The sequence below is a fragment of the Cricetulus griseus genome, chromosome 8, assembly GCF_003668045.3.
Source record: "Cricetulus griseus strain 17A/GY chromosome 8, alternate assembly CriGri-PICRH-1.0, whole genome shotgun sequence".
Lineage (NCBI taxonomy): Eukaryota > Metazoa > Chordata > Mammalia > Rodentia > Cricetidae > Cricetulus > Cricetulus griseus.
In genome coordinates this window covers 40,876,697-40,891,519 of record NC_048601.1, presented here as the reverse complement: position 1 = coordinate 40,891,519, position 14,823 = coordinate 40,876,697, and positions in this window count along the sequence as shown.

Below are 14,823 nucleotides of genomic sequence, written 5' to 3'. Positions count from 1 at the left end.
TAGAAAGATTTGTTTTCTGCATCTCAATGTGTAATATGTACTCTTTCTCATGAGAATGATGGTGTTTACAAAAACTGATTCCAAACATAAGTGATTTTCTCATTCAATGATTTTCACTTTTACTTCGAGTTATGGCCAATTAGTAGATTAGAGAAACAATTAGTGGGTACTGACTAGCATTTAAATAATTAATTCACATGGAATATAAAGCAGAAGAGTTAGACAAAGTCAAATAGTGGTTCAGATTTACATGTGTAAATGTATATGAGTATACAGTGGTAAGCTATTTCCCAAAACCACTGAAAATGCTAGAGAGCCAATTCTCTAGCCCACTTTCCCCACCTTTTAAAATTATAAAGGTGAAATGTGTATGGTGGAAAATGCCTTTAATTCCAGCACTCAGGAGGCAAAGGGAAGAGAATCTCTGTTAGTTTGAGAGTAGTCTGGCCTGCATAGTGAGTTCTAGGTCATCCAGGGCTACATAGTAAGAAACAAAATATTTATGTTGGTATTTACATTTTAACATCTAACTAGCATATATGATCACATGAATCCTTCCTGGATATTGCATTTATCAACCCTCTGTTGTTGAGTATATTAAGTCTGCTTTAATTTTCACAGAATTTGCAACATTTTCATATACTCTTTACTTACCATTTCTGTAGACTGACAGGGGTGACAGAGAGCCCAGTGCTTCCTCCATCTGTGAATGTTAAAGAACTCAACAGTATGATATTTTTAGGAAACTATGCAATCTTAAAGCGTTACTGTGTCTAATAGGAAGAGAGCTGATCCTTTGCCTGGAGAATGTGACAACTGCCTAGGGAAGCTCCAATTCTAATGTCACCCAGCAGAATTCAAACATCAACTTTGATCACTATGGAAAATGGTTATCAGTCTATGATATTTTTGCATAGAGTAAACCTATTTTCTCACTGTGACAGTGTGAGTGGCACTAGATCTTCAGGCTTCTCTATCCTTAACAATGGTGACCTTGGGCGGATTTTGTCTTCATGTATTTGTTATTAATGCAAGCTAGTTCATGAATACAGCAGACCCTTTTCACAGTTCTCCGTTGCTTTTAGTTGGCAATAGTGATGAATAGTTTCTTACATGCAGCCTCTCTTATGGATCTTAAATTTGTATTGATTTTGAAAGGAGAAATTATGACAAGTTTAAAGGCAACAGACATGTTTCCTGTCTTCTTGTGGCCACATTTTCAATTCAGCTTTAGTTCCTGCACATTGTCCATGATCATTTTTAATACATTTGTATTACAGGATAATTTGAGCCACTTTAGAGAATTAACTTACAAAGATTAGTTTACAACTGGGATGAAATCCTTTCAACATAGGGCTAATGATCACAGCTCCTATTCCATTCTGGCTTTTCTCAGTTAGAGCCTTGTCTTGGTTACCATCTCATGGGTGTGCTAAGACACACCGACAAAAGCAACAGGAAGGAGAAAGGTTTTGTTTTGACTTACAGTTCCAGAAAGACACAGTCCATGGTGGGGAGGGCATGGCAGAACAAGAAACTGGCTGGTCACATGCATCCACACTCAGGAAGCAGAGATGGATGCAGACTTCTGCTAGATCCCTTTCTGCATTTTTTCTTTCTATTTTTAATTTAAATTAGAAACAAGCTTGTTTTACATGTCAATCTCAGTTATCTCTCTCTCCCCTCTTCCCCTGGCCCCCAACTAACTCCCCATTCCATTTCTGCTCCCCAGAGAGGGTGAGGCCTCCCCCCCCACACCCATGTGTCTAGGCTCTATGTGGAATGGTCTCCCAAAATCCTCCCAAAATCTATTCATATGCTAGGGATAAATAATGATCTACTACCAGAAGCTCCATAGATAACTGAGGCCTCCTCACTAACACACACGTTCAGGTGGTCTAGACACCAACTAACAATCCAAGCAATAGTGGACAGGCTACCTTAAATGCCCTTCCCCGATAATGAGATTGATGACTACCTTATATGTCATCCTAGAGCCTTCATCCAGCAGCTGATAGAAGCAGAAGCAGACACCCACAGCTAAGCATTGAACTGAACTCCTGGAATCCAGTTTCAGAGAGGGAGGAGGGATGAGCATAGGTGTCAAGACCAGACCGGTGAAACCCACAGAAACAGCTGACCTGGACAAAGGGGAGCTCATGGATCTCTTTCTGCATTTTAAACAGTCTAGGATCCCCTCCTCAGAGAAAAGCCACCACTCACAATTAAGGAAAGTCCCCAACAAACATCAAAGTCTAGAACCATGTCTCTGGTTATTCTAGATTCTGTCAAGCTGACAATGCTAGCCATCACAAATGCCTTGTGCAGTTTTCACCAACTCTACCTTGCTTTGAACCAACATATGGTATTAAAAGTCAGAAAGAGAGATCCAGGGTTACTAAAACTTGGTGGCATTTTAATTTTATGCTTTAAGACTGAAATGGTAGAAATGCATTTATTTGTTCATTGGCAACAGTCTCACAATTTCTTTGCAGCCATATGCATCCATACCTCATTTTGTTAAAATTACACACTGTATCAAGTCAGTATAACTGCTCTGCACATAGATAAACTGAGATGTATTTAGCATGATGAAGAAAGTTAAGTGTGTCTGAAGATCACGAAGTTGTCATTGCAGAATGATTATGAAAGTTTTTCTTTTGAATTAAACTCTTTGTATTTCGTCTATGGTTTGATATCAGGAAGTCTAAAATTGCCTCTCCTTGAAATTATTTCCAGTTGATAAGACTCCAAGGGGTTCCTAAAAGCTGAAAAGACCATGCCAGCATGTGTTCACTATATTGAAGGGGCTTTCATGTTTTGCATCCTTTCTCAGAAACGTGGAAACTTCTAAAAGGAACTCTGTAAAAACGTGGGGGCAAGACTCACATGCTCACATGCAAATAAAACTGACTCTCCTGTATCAGTCTGAAAACATGTGACCCTCTCAGATACCTTTCTTATCTCTTAGGGTCATGCATGGCTAGCTATTATGTACAAGGCAGCAAAATTTGCCCAGTTTCCACACGCAGGCAAGAAATTAAAAATATAAAAATTCAATATCTTCGCAGGAATTAGAAATAATTCAGGTTGCAGAGACCTCTAGTGGTTGTTTTTGGACGTGTCTGAGTGCATATCCACTGCTGAATATTTTTTTCCTTCAACATGTGACAAAATCAAAGTATAAAAGTCAGCAAGACATGAAAGATGTTTTATATATCTTATTTCTGATTATAGAAAAATCCTACTTTAAATTAGTTAAGGTATAACCTGCACATAAATCACTATTTTATTATCATTCTTAATCAAAACTGAACACTCTGCCACCATGGAAACTACTGGAAATCAGCAACAGTCAATCACAACTCCTTCCCATCACACCCTTTCCATTGTGTTTTCCAAGTCATTCTCAGACATAATAAAATTAGCAGACTGAGCAGTCATAAAAATCCAAGCCAGAGAATTTAGTCCTTGACTTGCCCACAAAAAGCTAGAAGTATTGGAGTAAAATGCAATGACTCTCCAATCTCTGACTGTGCCCTTGACAGACATTGCCTTCCCTGCAAAAGTGCTGTGCTCTATACATAATGTTTATAACCATAAAGAAGCCTGGAGGGTTTTAATCTATTAGGATGTTACAAAATCCAATGCCCTTTTGTTTTTGTCCATTTATTGAAATGTACAACTCGCATTTTTCATGTTGTAATACTGTCTATACAGTTTAGTTCTTAATCACTTAGTAATTGACTCTCCATGACTAATCACATTCCCTTACCAATTGCAGGCTCATTAAAAACATAGAGAACATCTTGCTGACTTTCCACAACTCTCTATTAAAATCTCACACCCTTCTCACTACATTGTGCAACTTTAGTGTTTTCTAACTTGCACCCCCTTCTTGACTTCTTTCTAAGGCTCCATGTTAAGGTTTCTAAAGAGGGTGGCCTCAAGAATGGATGTGACAGCCAGCTGTGCTGTAGACTCTTCAGACCTGGGTCTTAATTCTGATTTATGGCATCTTTCTCTAAGAGCCTGTCTTTTTCTTCCCCTCTGCTTCTCCTCTTTGACTATGCAAATTTTATGCAACTTTGTCTGTGAATACGAAGTACTTCCCAGAGTGAATGATCTCAGTACAGTTATTTACTTAAGCCAAAAATCTTGAATGTAATCATAAATAAATTCCTTCATTCAGATTTATGTACGAGGCTGACATTTTCTTCCATTAAGAATGAAGCAAAAACATAGAGTAGTGAGAATGTTATTGATTGCATTACCACCACAGTAATTAATATTTCCATTCCATGTTTTAACTGTGATGCCTTCTTCTGATACTATCATTTCATTATCATAATCATTAGAATTGCTTCTAAATATTAGTATTATGAGGGAAAGAGGAAAGAGACTGAGCAGGGCTTACAAGAGTTAATCTGTGGAGAAAGAGATGAAGGGGAGGAGCAGCTATGAAAACACACTTGGTTGGAAAATGTCTTAAGAGTGTATGATGCCTTGTATGCCAGCTTTTTAAAAAATTGAGAACTCACATTATTCATAAATTGTTTTTCTTTTGATAGGCTGATGTTATGTCAACATAGGCTTCTACGGACTTTGTTTTCCATATTTGCATATAATCTGAGAAAAGGCTACAGAAGCTCCTTCAGAAAGCACCAGGGGAGTCAGAATGGATAAAATCAAAAACACCAATGACAGCTTATGGTAGAGAGGATGTGGAGAAAGAGGAACACTCCTCCACTGCTGGAGTGAGTGCAAACTTGTACAGTCACTTTGGAAATCAGTATGGAAATTCCTCAGGAAAATGGGAATCATTCTACCACAAGATCCAGCAAATCCCCTCTTAGGCATATACCCAAAAGAAGCATGTTCATACAACAAGGACATCTGTTCAACTATGTTTATAGAAGCATTATTTGTAATAGCCAGAACCTGGAAGCAACCTAGATGCCCTTCAACTGAAGAATGGAAACTGAAAATGTGGTACATTTACATAATGGAATACTACTCAGTAGAAGAAACAATGGAATCTTGAAATTTGCAGGCAAATGGATGGAACTAGAAGAAACCATCCTGAGCTAGGTAACCCAGTCACAAAAAGACAAACATGGTATGCACTCACTCATATTTGGATTTTTCACAAAAAGCAATGGATTACCAGCCTACAATCTACACCATTAGAGAAGTTAGGCAACAAGGAAGACTCTAAGAGAGACATACAGGGCCCCCCAGAGAAAGGAAAAGGGACAAGATCTCCTGAGCAAATTGAGAGCATGGGGAGGAGGGGAAAGGGAGCTAGGAGAATGAGAAGGGAAGAGGAGGGTGAGGAGGACATAAGGAAGCAGGAAGTTTGTTTAGGGAGAAGAATAGAGGAGAGCAAAATAAGAGATACCATCAGAGAGGGAGCCAGTATAGGTTTAAAGAGAAATCAGGCTCTAGGGAAATGTCCTGAGATCTTCAAGGATGACACCAACTAACCATCTAAGCAAGAGTAGAGAGGCTACCTTAAATGCCCACCCCTGATAAAGAGATTGATGACTAACTTATATGCCATCCTAGAGCCTTCATCCAGCAACTGATATAAGTAGAAGCAGACACCCACAGCTAAACACTGATCTGAACTAGAATGCAGAGAAGGAGGAGTGATGAGCAAAGGGGTCAAGACCAGGCTGGAGAAACCTACAGAATCCGCTGACCTGAACAAGGGGGAGCTCTTGATCCCCAGGCTAATCACTGGGAAACCAGCATGGAACTGATCCAGACCCCATGAATGTGGGTGTCAGTGTGGAGGCCTTGGAAATCTATGGAGCCTCTTGTAGTAGATCAATATTTATCCCTATCATAGGAATGGACTTTGGGAGCCCATTTCACATAGCAGGATACTCCCTCAGTCTAGAACATGGGGGAGGGCCTAGGCCCTATCCTAAAGGATATGACAGACTCTGAAAACCCCCTAAGGAAGGCCCTCACCCTCCCTGGGGAGCAGAAAGGGTATGGGATAGGTAAGGTGTTAGTGGGGAGCAGGGGAGGAAGGAGGAGAGGGAACTGAGATTCACATGTAAAACAATCTTGTTTCTAAATTAAATAAAAAATGGAGGGAAAAAAAGAAAAAGGAAGCACCTGGTGAGATTCAAGAGAATCATTTGATCCCTTTCTTATTCTAAAGGGAAGCATGGCTGAGGCCTAACTCAGCTACCAAGAGGCCTTATGCTCCTCAGCTTCTGTGTCTCTTATGAGACAAGGAGAGGGTTCAGAGAGATGCCTTCTGACATTAGGAATTCATGAAAGCCTAACTGGTCCAGAATGATACCAATCAGTCTCTGCTTCAAGTGATTTTTATTTCCTTTTGGTGCATCCTCCATACAAGAAAACTTCATACATTATTTTAAGTTTATATACAGACTATTGGTTATATACAGACCTCTCCTCCTATGCAGTCACTTCCAAGATTGAAGCCATAGTCAATTTATAGAAACCTGTGAAGACCTTGTGACTTCTTCCCATCAAGTTATTCTTCTTTTAAAGGTAGCTCTACTGCTATCTATCTGCTCAGTTTACTTTTGCCTGATGTGTTCTATAGAAATGAAACCACACAAAATGAGTTCGTTGTATCTAGCCTCTTTCAGTGAGTCGTCTATTCATAACAACCAATCAAATAAATGCATGTTTGAGTGGTTTATTCTATTTCAGTCCTGTGTCATGTTCTGTGACTATTTCCCAGTTGATTTATCAATTCCATCAGTTCTGCTGTCATATGTAGTTTTCTTTTTTCCCAATAGTAGCCATTTTTGATGAATATGCTACAGACATGTTTGTATCTATGTTCTGATAGACATATGCATGCATTTTGGTGTAGCTCAGAGTGCATACAATTTTTACTGTAGTGGGTTTGGAAAAATGATTTCCTAAAGTAACTATGCCATATTTACCTTGAGGAAGTCTCTAGATCAATGGATACATGCAATTAAATTAAGTCTAAATATGGTGAAATGGTAGAAACATTCAATGGGGTTGAGTGATGTCTGTGATTAATGCATAGGATGGGTGGTAATGTCTGTTTTAATTGATTTGGTTGTCATAATGATTACACAATGTACACATTTATCAAGTCATTTCATTTTGCATGGTGAATATATAAAGCTTTTATTTGTCAATTAAATATTTTCAAATTTAAAAAGAAAACAGCATTGAAAAATGTCTCTTCTCTAGATGCCTGTAGAAGGCCTTACAAGATCAAGCTAATCAACATTTCAATGTGATTGAGGGAGGGCAAATAAGCTTCCACACACAGCTGAGGTGCTATTAACAGTTGATTGTCACTAGTTTTCTTAGGGGTGTTTCTCTGATATCTTGAACATACTCCAGTTGATGGTGCCACACATGTGCATATACAGCAATAGTAATTAGTCTCAGTGGGTTATTAAAAACAAAACATAGCAAAAACCATGAAATTATGATATAGATATGGGGGGATTCAGGCAAAGATCAAGAGAAGAGATGTGCATAAATTTGGTTGGAATACATATGAATACAAATGAAATGCTCAAAAATAAATCAAAATTAGTATATGAAAAATGAGGGTTAGAACTTTTGAAATAAGTACATTAGTAAATTCTAAAACAAAAATATTATAAAATATGTATGTAGATACAGCTAGTATTTTTAAAAATGGAACGGTTAGGGCTGGAGTGATGGTTCATCATTCAAGAGAACTGGCTGCTCTTCCAAAAAACCCAGATTCATTTCGAAGAACCCAGGTGGCAGCTCACAAGCATGTTTAACTCTAGACCCAGATCTGGTATCTAACACCTTCCTCTGGCCTCCTCAGGCACTCCTCACAAAGGGTACACAGACATTCAAGCAGCCAAAATACTCATATACATAATCAAATACAGTAAAATAAAAACAAAGAACAGATCGTATTTAGATTCCAACAAAACTTTTGCGATGAAATGGTTGCCCTCTACCTCTCAGTTCACCAACTTGGTTGACATTATAGGTGACAGACACCTGCATTCTTCAATTTAGGAAGTAATTCCTTGGTGGCAATTTACTGTGGCTGCGGGAGGGGTGAAGGATATTTCTATAAAAGAATTGTTTATGTAAATTCACTTTCTTCCTTGTAGACCCAAGCTGCTGCTGCTGAGTCTCTTTGGAAGGTGACTACTCTCTGTCAGTACTTACTACCATGATTGTGCTTCCTCTGTAGGTCTTGAGTATCTACCCGCTCTGCAAGCCATCATTGTTATATCAAGGACTAACAGACCAGCAGTTCTTGGGAGATTAAATACACTCTCTTGCTCTGGTACCAGTCAAGGACACTCTCGTTGCTTGCTGCCAACTATTAGTCAGCATTTTTAGGTTGAGGGGCTATCTGCCAGCTGAAGTGTTTAGCAGTAGAAGAAATCAAATCTAAATTAAATGTGAACATATTTTTGGAAATTCACATTTCTATACAAATGTGCAGTCTGACAGACTTGTATAAGAAAAAAAATAATGAATGTAAGCTGGCCTACAAATGACAAACCCTGCTAGCTATAATACTTATAACAATTCAACTGTAAATTGCTTTTTTGAACAATCACATAATGTTTATCACCATTAACACCATTTATTTCTCTTCACTGAATGAAAGTTTCTGTAATAACACCTATGATAAATTGGCATGGGATTAATTCATCTCTAAAACATTGTTTCTGTTCACATTATCCATGCCCTTGTTTGCCTGCAATGAGTGTGTCTGTAAAGTGAGGCTCAATTGAAACATTTTTAAATTCCAAGATTTAATGCAATGAGTACCTACTCTATTGTTTATGCTAAGCCAAAATTGTTTGTGCATATAGAGTCTACACAAAATATATTCTTTATCTATGATAATGGCTTGAACCACTATGTTCTTTTCAATTTAAAACATCATCCATTTTAATAATCAGATGCCTCAGACAATAAAAATTATGTCTCTAATAAGCATCAAATTGCTAAGTTATTTTAAGCTTACATCTTTAGAATTTAAGATGCTTGTGTCAGAGTTAGAAGATGACAGTCCTTCTGGCCTATGCTATATATCATTAAAAACAAAAATATGGAGTTCAATTAGTGGGTAAATTATAAAAGAATTTTTCACAGGTCTTCACACATAAACACATTTATGTATTATTGGCACATAGTATTCATTCATAGTATATGATTCAATGTTATGCACTGATATGTATAGACATAATAGAATAAGGAAATATGGTAATTAAATGTCACTTGCTACAATCTTTCCTGTTCCTGAACAATCAGTTAGTCCTTTTGATATCCAACCTTGATCTTGACTGGCAACAATCCAGGACTCAGTGGCACCTCTGTCTACCAGCACTAAGGACAATGTTCTTCCTTGTTGTGTCTTTAGTGTCTGCTTTCCCCGTCTTCAAGTGAACATCATCATTATCAAGGACTAACAGACAGCAATTCATTAGTATTTAAAAATACCCACTTGTTCTGGCAATCGTTCTTCCATTATTTCCTTCAAAATATTGGTTGTGTTTCTCGACTAATAATAGAGTTTCTTGGTAGCCTTTGGAGCTGGAATAAAACCCATTACTTTAAAAGTTTTATACCCTCTAGATAACATGATTTATTTTTGGGGGGGTTGTAACCATTTTATTTATTTTTTTGCAACTTTTTTTATTTGAGTTAGACACAGGATTGTTTTACATGACAATCCTATTTCCCTTCTCCCACCCATCCTCCCCTACCCGCCCCCCCAACTAAAACGATATCTGTCACATATCTTTTCTCCTCCCCCTGGATGGTGAAGCCTTCCATAGGGTGTCATCGGAGTTTTTCGTTTCCTTTTGGGTAGGGCCTAGGCCCACCCCCGTGTGTCTTGGCTCAGGGAGCATTCCTCTATATGGACTGGGCTCCCAAAGTCCACAACTATTCTAGGGATAAATACTGGGCTTCTACAAGAGGTTCCATAGATTTCTGAGGTTTCCTCACATAAACCCATGTAGATAACATGATTTTAAAAACACATCATTTATTTAAGAAAATATATTTATGTCTCTGCATGGTAGCACACACCTAGAATTCCAGTACCAAGGAGGCTGTCATAGGGAGATTTTGAATTCAAGGTCTACCCCAATTAAGCATAGAGAATGTGACAAAGAAGAATATATATATATTCTACAGAAATGATTGAAAGAATTGTGAGAGGAAATCTGCATGAACTGTCTAAGGAAAACATCACAAACTTGTGATAACAATCTCGTTCCTTTGAGCTCTATATTTGTGCCAGAAACACTAGATATTTAGAAGGGAATTGCTTATGTTTAGAATTTGAAGTATATAACTTCTAGGGCCTCCCTAATTGTCATAAAAACATATTAAATTCATGCAAATGGGGACAAAATTAAAGGTCTTGTTGCTCAAGATTGGGAGCTTAGGCTTTAGACTCAGGCGTCCATGATCTTAAAGCTGATTCTGTGCTTACTAGAATGATGTGGAATAATTCTTCTCTACACTGTGAATATGTATTACTTTCATTTGTTAATAAAGAACTGACTGCCCTTAGCTAGGCAGGAAGAGACTGAGCAGGAGAGACAAAATAGGAGGATGCTGGGAGTTGCCAGCGAGACAGAGAGAAGCAAGATGGGCACATATGTAATGAGAAAGAGTATCAAACCATGTGGCTTGCAAAGCACAGATAAGAACTCCACCGCTGATGGGAGTGCCAACTTGTACAGCCACTTTGGAAATCAGTATGGTGACTCCTCAAAAAAATGGGAATCAATTCCACTCTTAGGCATATACCCAAAAGAAGCATGTTCATACAACAAGGACATATGTTCAACGATGTTCATAGCATCAGTATTTGTAATAGCCAGAAACTGGAAGCAGCCTAGATGACCCTCAACCAAAGAATGGATAGAGAAAATGTGGTACATTTACACAATGGAGTACTACTCAGTGGAAAAAAATCAATGGAATCTTGAAATTTGCAGGAAAATGGATGGATCTAGAAGAAACGATTTTGAGCAAGGTAACCCAATAGCAAAAAGACATGGTATGTCCTCACTCATATGCGGATTTTAGACATAGAGTAAGGATTACCAGCCTACAATCCACACTGCCAAATAAGCTAATAAACATGGAGGTACCTAAGAGAGACATACATAATCCCATGGAGAAGGGGAGAGGTTCAAGATCGGCTGAGCAAATTGGGAGCATAGGAAGAGGAGGGAGGGAGCAAGGAGAATGAGAAGGGGAGAGAAGGAGGGATGCCAAGGACATGAGGGAGCAGAAAATATGAGTCAGGGAAGAATACAAGATAACAAGAATGGAGATATCATAATAGAGGGAGACATTTTTGGTTTACAGAGAAATCAGGCACTAGGGAAATATCTGGAGATCTACAAAGATGACACCAGCTAACTATCTCAGCAATGGAGGAGAGGCTACCTTAATGCACTCCCCTGATTATGAGATTGATGACTGACTTATATGCCTTCATCCAGCAGCTGGTGGAAGTAGAAGCAGACACCATAACTAATCACCGATCTGAACTGAAACCCAGATGCAGAGAAGGACCAGTGAAGAGCACAAAAGTCCAGACCACACTGGTGAAACACACAGAAACTGCTGACCTGAACATCCGGGAACTCTTGCTCCCCAGCCTGATAGCTCGAATACCAGCATGGGACTGATCCAGACCCAAGGAACATGGGTTTCTGTGAGGAAACCTCAGAAATCTATGGGTCCTTCTGGAGAAGCCCAGTATTTATCCCTAGCATAGGTGTGGACTTTGGGAGCCCATTCCATATAGAGGAATACTCAATGAGCCAAGACACACAGGGGTGGGCCTAGGCCCTACCCCAAAGGAAACAAAAGACTCTGATGACACCCTATGAAAGGCCTCACCATCCAGGGGGAGCAGAAAAGATATGTGACAGATAAGGTTTTAGATGGGGGGGCGGGTAGGGGAGGACGGGTGGGAGAAGGGAACTGGGATTGTCATGTAAAACAATTATGTTTCTAATTCAAATAAAAAAAGTGGGAAAAAAAGAAATATGGGTTAATTTAAATTCTGGAGTTTGCTAGTAAAGAGCCTGAGCTTTTGGCCAAGAATTTATAATTACTATTCAGCCTCTGTGTGGTTACCTGGGAGTGCTTCCAGGACAGAATTTCCGCTTACACTAGAAGCTAATGAAAATCATTTCTTCCAGTCATTTTCATCTCTTATTATCCTCCCACATCCTTCCATGAATTCATCCTCTACCTCTTGTCACCCCCTCCATGTTCAGCAGGTAGTCTCACCCTTGACTCTATTCTATGGCCTGAATCATTGTTTTTCATACCATCCCATTTCTGACTTCAAGTGTTGTTTTCTAAAAGGAAAAATAAAAAATAAGGCAGGATGAGTAGGCAAATTGGAGAAATTGCTCAGTGATTAAGGGGTATTTGCTGTTCTTCTAGAGGATCTGAGTTCAGTTCCCACCACCTGTAACTCTAGCTGTAAGGGACCAGCTCCAGGGAATCTGCATGCTATTTCTATTGGACAACAGAGGACTGAAGACTTAGGATTCCAAAGTTATCTATTATGCAGACATATGTGTGCCATGGGGCTAGTAATCAGATCATGTTGAAGTCAAGAAAAGAAAACTTGCTAAAGGAAGGAGGGAGGGAGAGCCAGGTATGTCAGTCAAGGCTGACACAGGAAATGTTCCAAAGAGTCAGTTAAAGGATGAATGGATGGATGTAAATCCAGTGTCAAATTTTAGTTGGTATTATTGTGGGAAAGTTTATTTGGTAAAGAGGAATAATTCAGTGTTCAATTTTAAAAGCAGGTTAGAGAGATTTTTAAGTGGTTAAGAGTAGTTGCTGCTGTTCCAAATGACTGGAGTTTGAATCTAGCATCTACCTATGACAGAGGACAGTCACCTGTAATTCAAGCTCCAGGGGACCTTCTGGCCTCTGTGGGCATCAACATACATCTGACATATAGGCACACATATGAGCATAAAATAAAATAAAACTTTGAAGATAAAAATTCTGGGGATTGCAAGCAGAAAATGAAGGATTGAAAGGAAAGGGCATTCATTAAAAATAGAAAAAAAATGTCAGCCATACAGAGGAGTTCACAGCAGATCTGAGAGCAATTTTACAGAGAGATACCATGGCAGGGGGCACTCTGACCTCATTTTTCCTCCCTTTCTCCAATCTTCTGGAAACATTCCATTGTATTAACTGAAAGGAAAGGACAAGATAAAGAAAACCTTGGATATTATATACATAGGTAAGCCCTCTGAAACAAAGAGGCACAAAAAGGCACAGAATGAATATTAAAGGCAAATGGGACACATCTGGCAAAGGGGAACAATTATTTTTATACAGTGCTAAATCTTCCAGGACAGCGCTTAATTTCCGTACATATGGTGTCAGCCCCTCATGCATGCAGGTACTGAGCAAAAATAACCATATCTGTGTGTCTCACTTCTGAATGAGCTCATGACATTGGAATGTGAGTCCATATTTTACACTAGCTAATAATAATAAAGTCACAATCCATGTCAAACACAGTTCATATCATCTTCCCAAGCCTTGGGACTGATTCCCCCATCCATAATAGCTGTGGGGCAAATGTGTTGATTCCATAAGTAACCGCAAATGAAAAGGCTCTCCTTGGCTGATTTTCTCCAATGCTCCCTTGCCTTTCATGGGCAGCTGTACACATATTTTTCCTATATAAATTCTCTGAAGAGTTATAGTTAGGTGCCCCTGTCCGTGCTCCAGTTGAGAAACTGCAACAACACCCTGAATCAGTAAGTAGACTGTACAAAGACATATTGCAAACTGCTACCAGGGTGGTGATTCAGATTTCAAGTTCCTGACATAGGCTTGGACAGATTGACTTCATCCAGTCTCGAGAGAGAGAGATCACAGCTGTATGGCAGAATGCAGCAAGACCTGGCATAACCTCAGCTTCCAGAAGGGTTTCCCATGGGAATCCAGAACCCACAGAAGAGGGGACTTTGACTGGGCTAATTACCTAAACCCAGCCTAAGCATCTGGCAGCAGAGTCGCCTTCTCAGGAGATAACCCAGTGCTTTGCTTCATTTCTACTTCCTCTGCTTCCAACTCTTTGATAAAGCCACACACAGATCTGCAGCTAAACACATTGCTGTTTAGGGGAAATCACGAATTAATGAAATGTGCAGCAGTGTTTATTACTACATAGGAAATGTGTTGTACTGGTGAGCAGAAATGCCAAGGTGATTACAGATAATAGAATCAGGGCTCCCCAATGTTTCCAACAAACTGTCCTCATTCTCCTTGTCACAGGATGATCTGCCATTGAAAACTTCAGAGGTTGGAGAGCCCTAACCTAGTGATACTCAGGCAAGAGCTAATTTCCATCATTATCTGTCATTACTGCCTCTGGAAATGTCTCTATTTAACATTTGATGCCTCTTAACACGAGCCTTGTGATTTCTTTGCTTCTATGTCAAAATGATTTTAAACAAAAGAGTGGAAAAATCCCATCAGAATACTGCCCAGACATCTGCACCAGTCAGGAGATCAAAGGGGTTGACTTGAACTTTTGAAAGAAAAAAAAATGAGCAGATGTTAATAGGAAAGTAAAGAAAGCATTTTCCACTAGGAGTGAATGTGTTCACTTTGAATTTATTCCATAAGAGTTTATTCTTTCCTTTGAATATCAGGATTATTTTTAAAACAGTTTATTGTATATGTTTATTACTAAATGTAAAAGGGAATTCAGTGAATTTAAATTCTCAAGTAGGTTGTAGTCTGATGGGAAAGACCATTCTT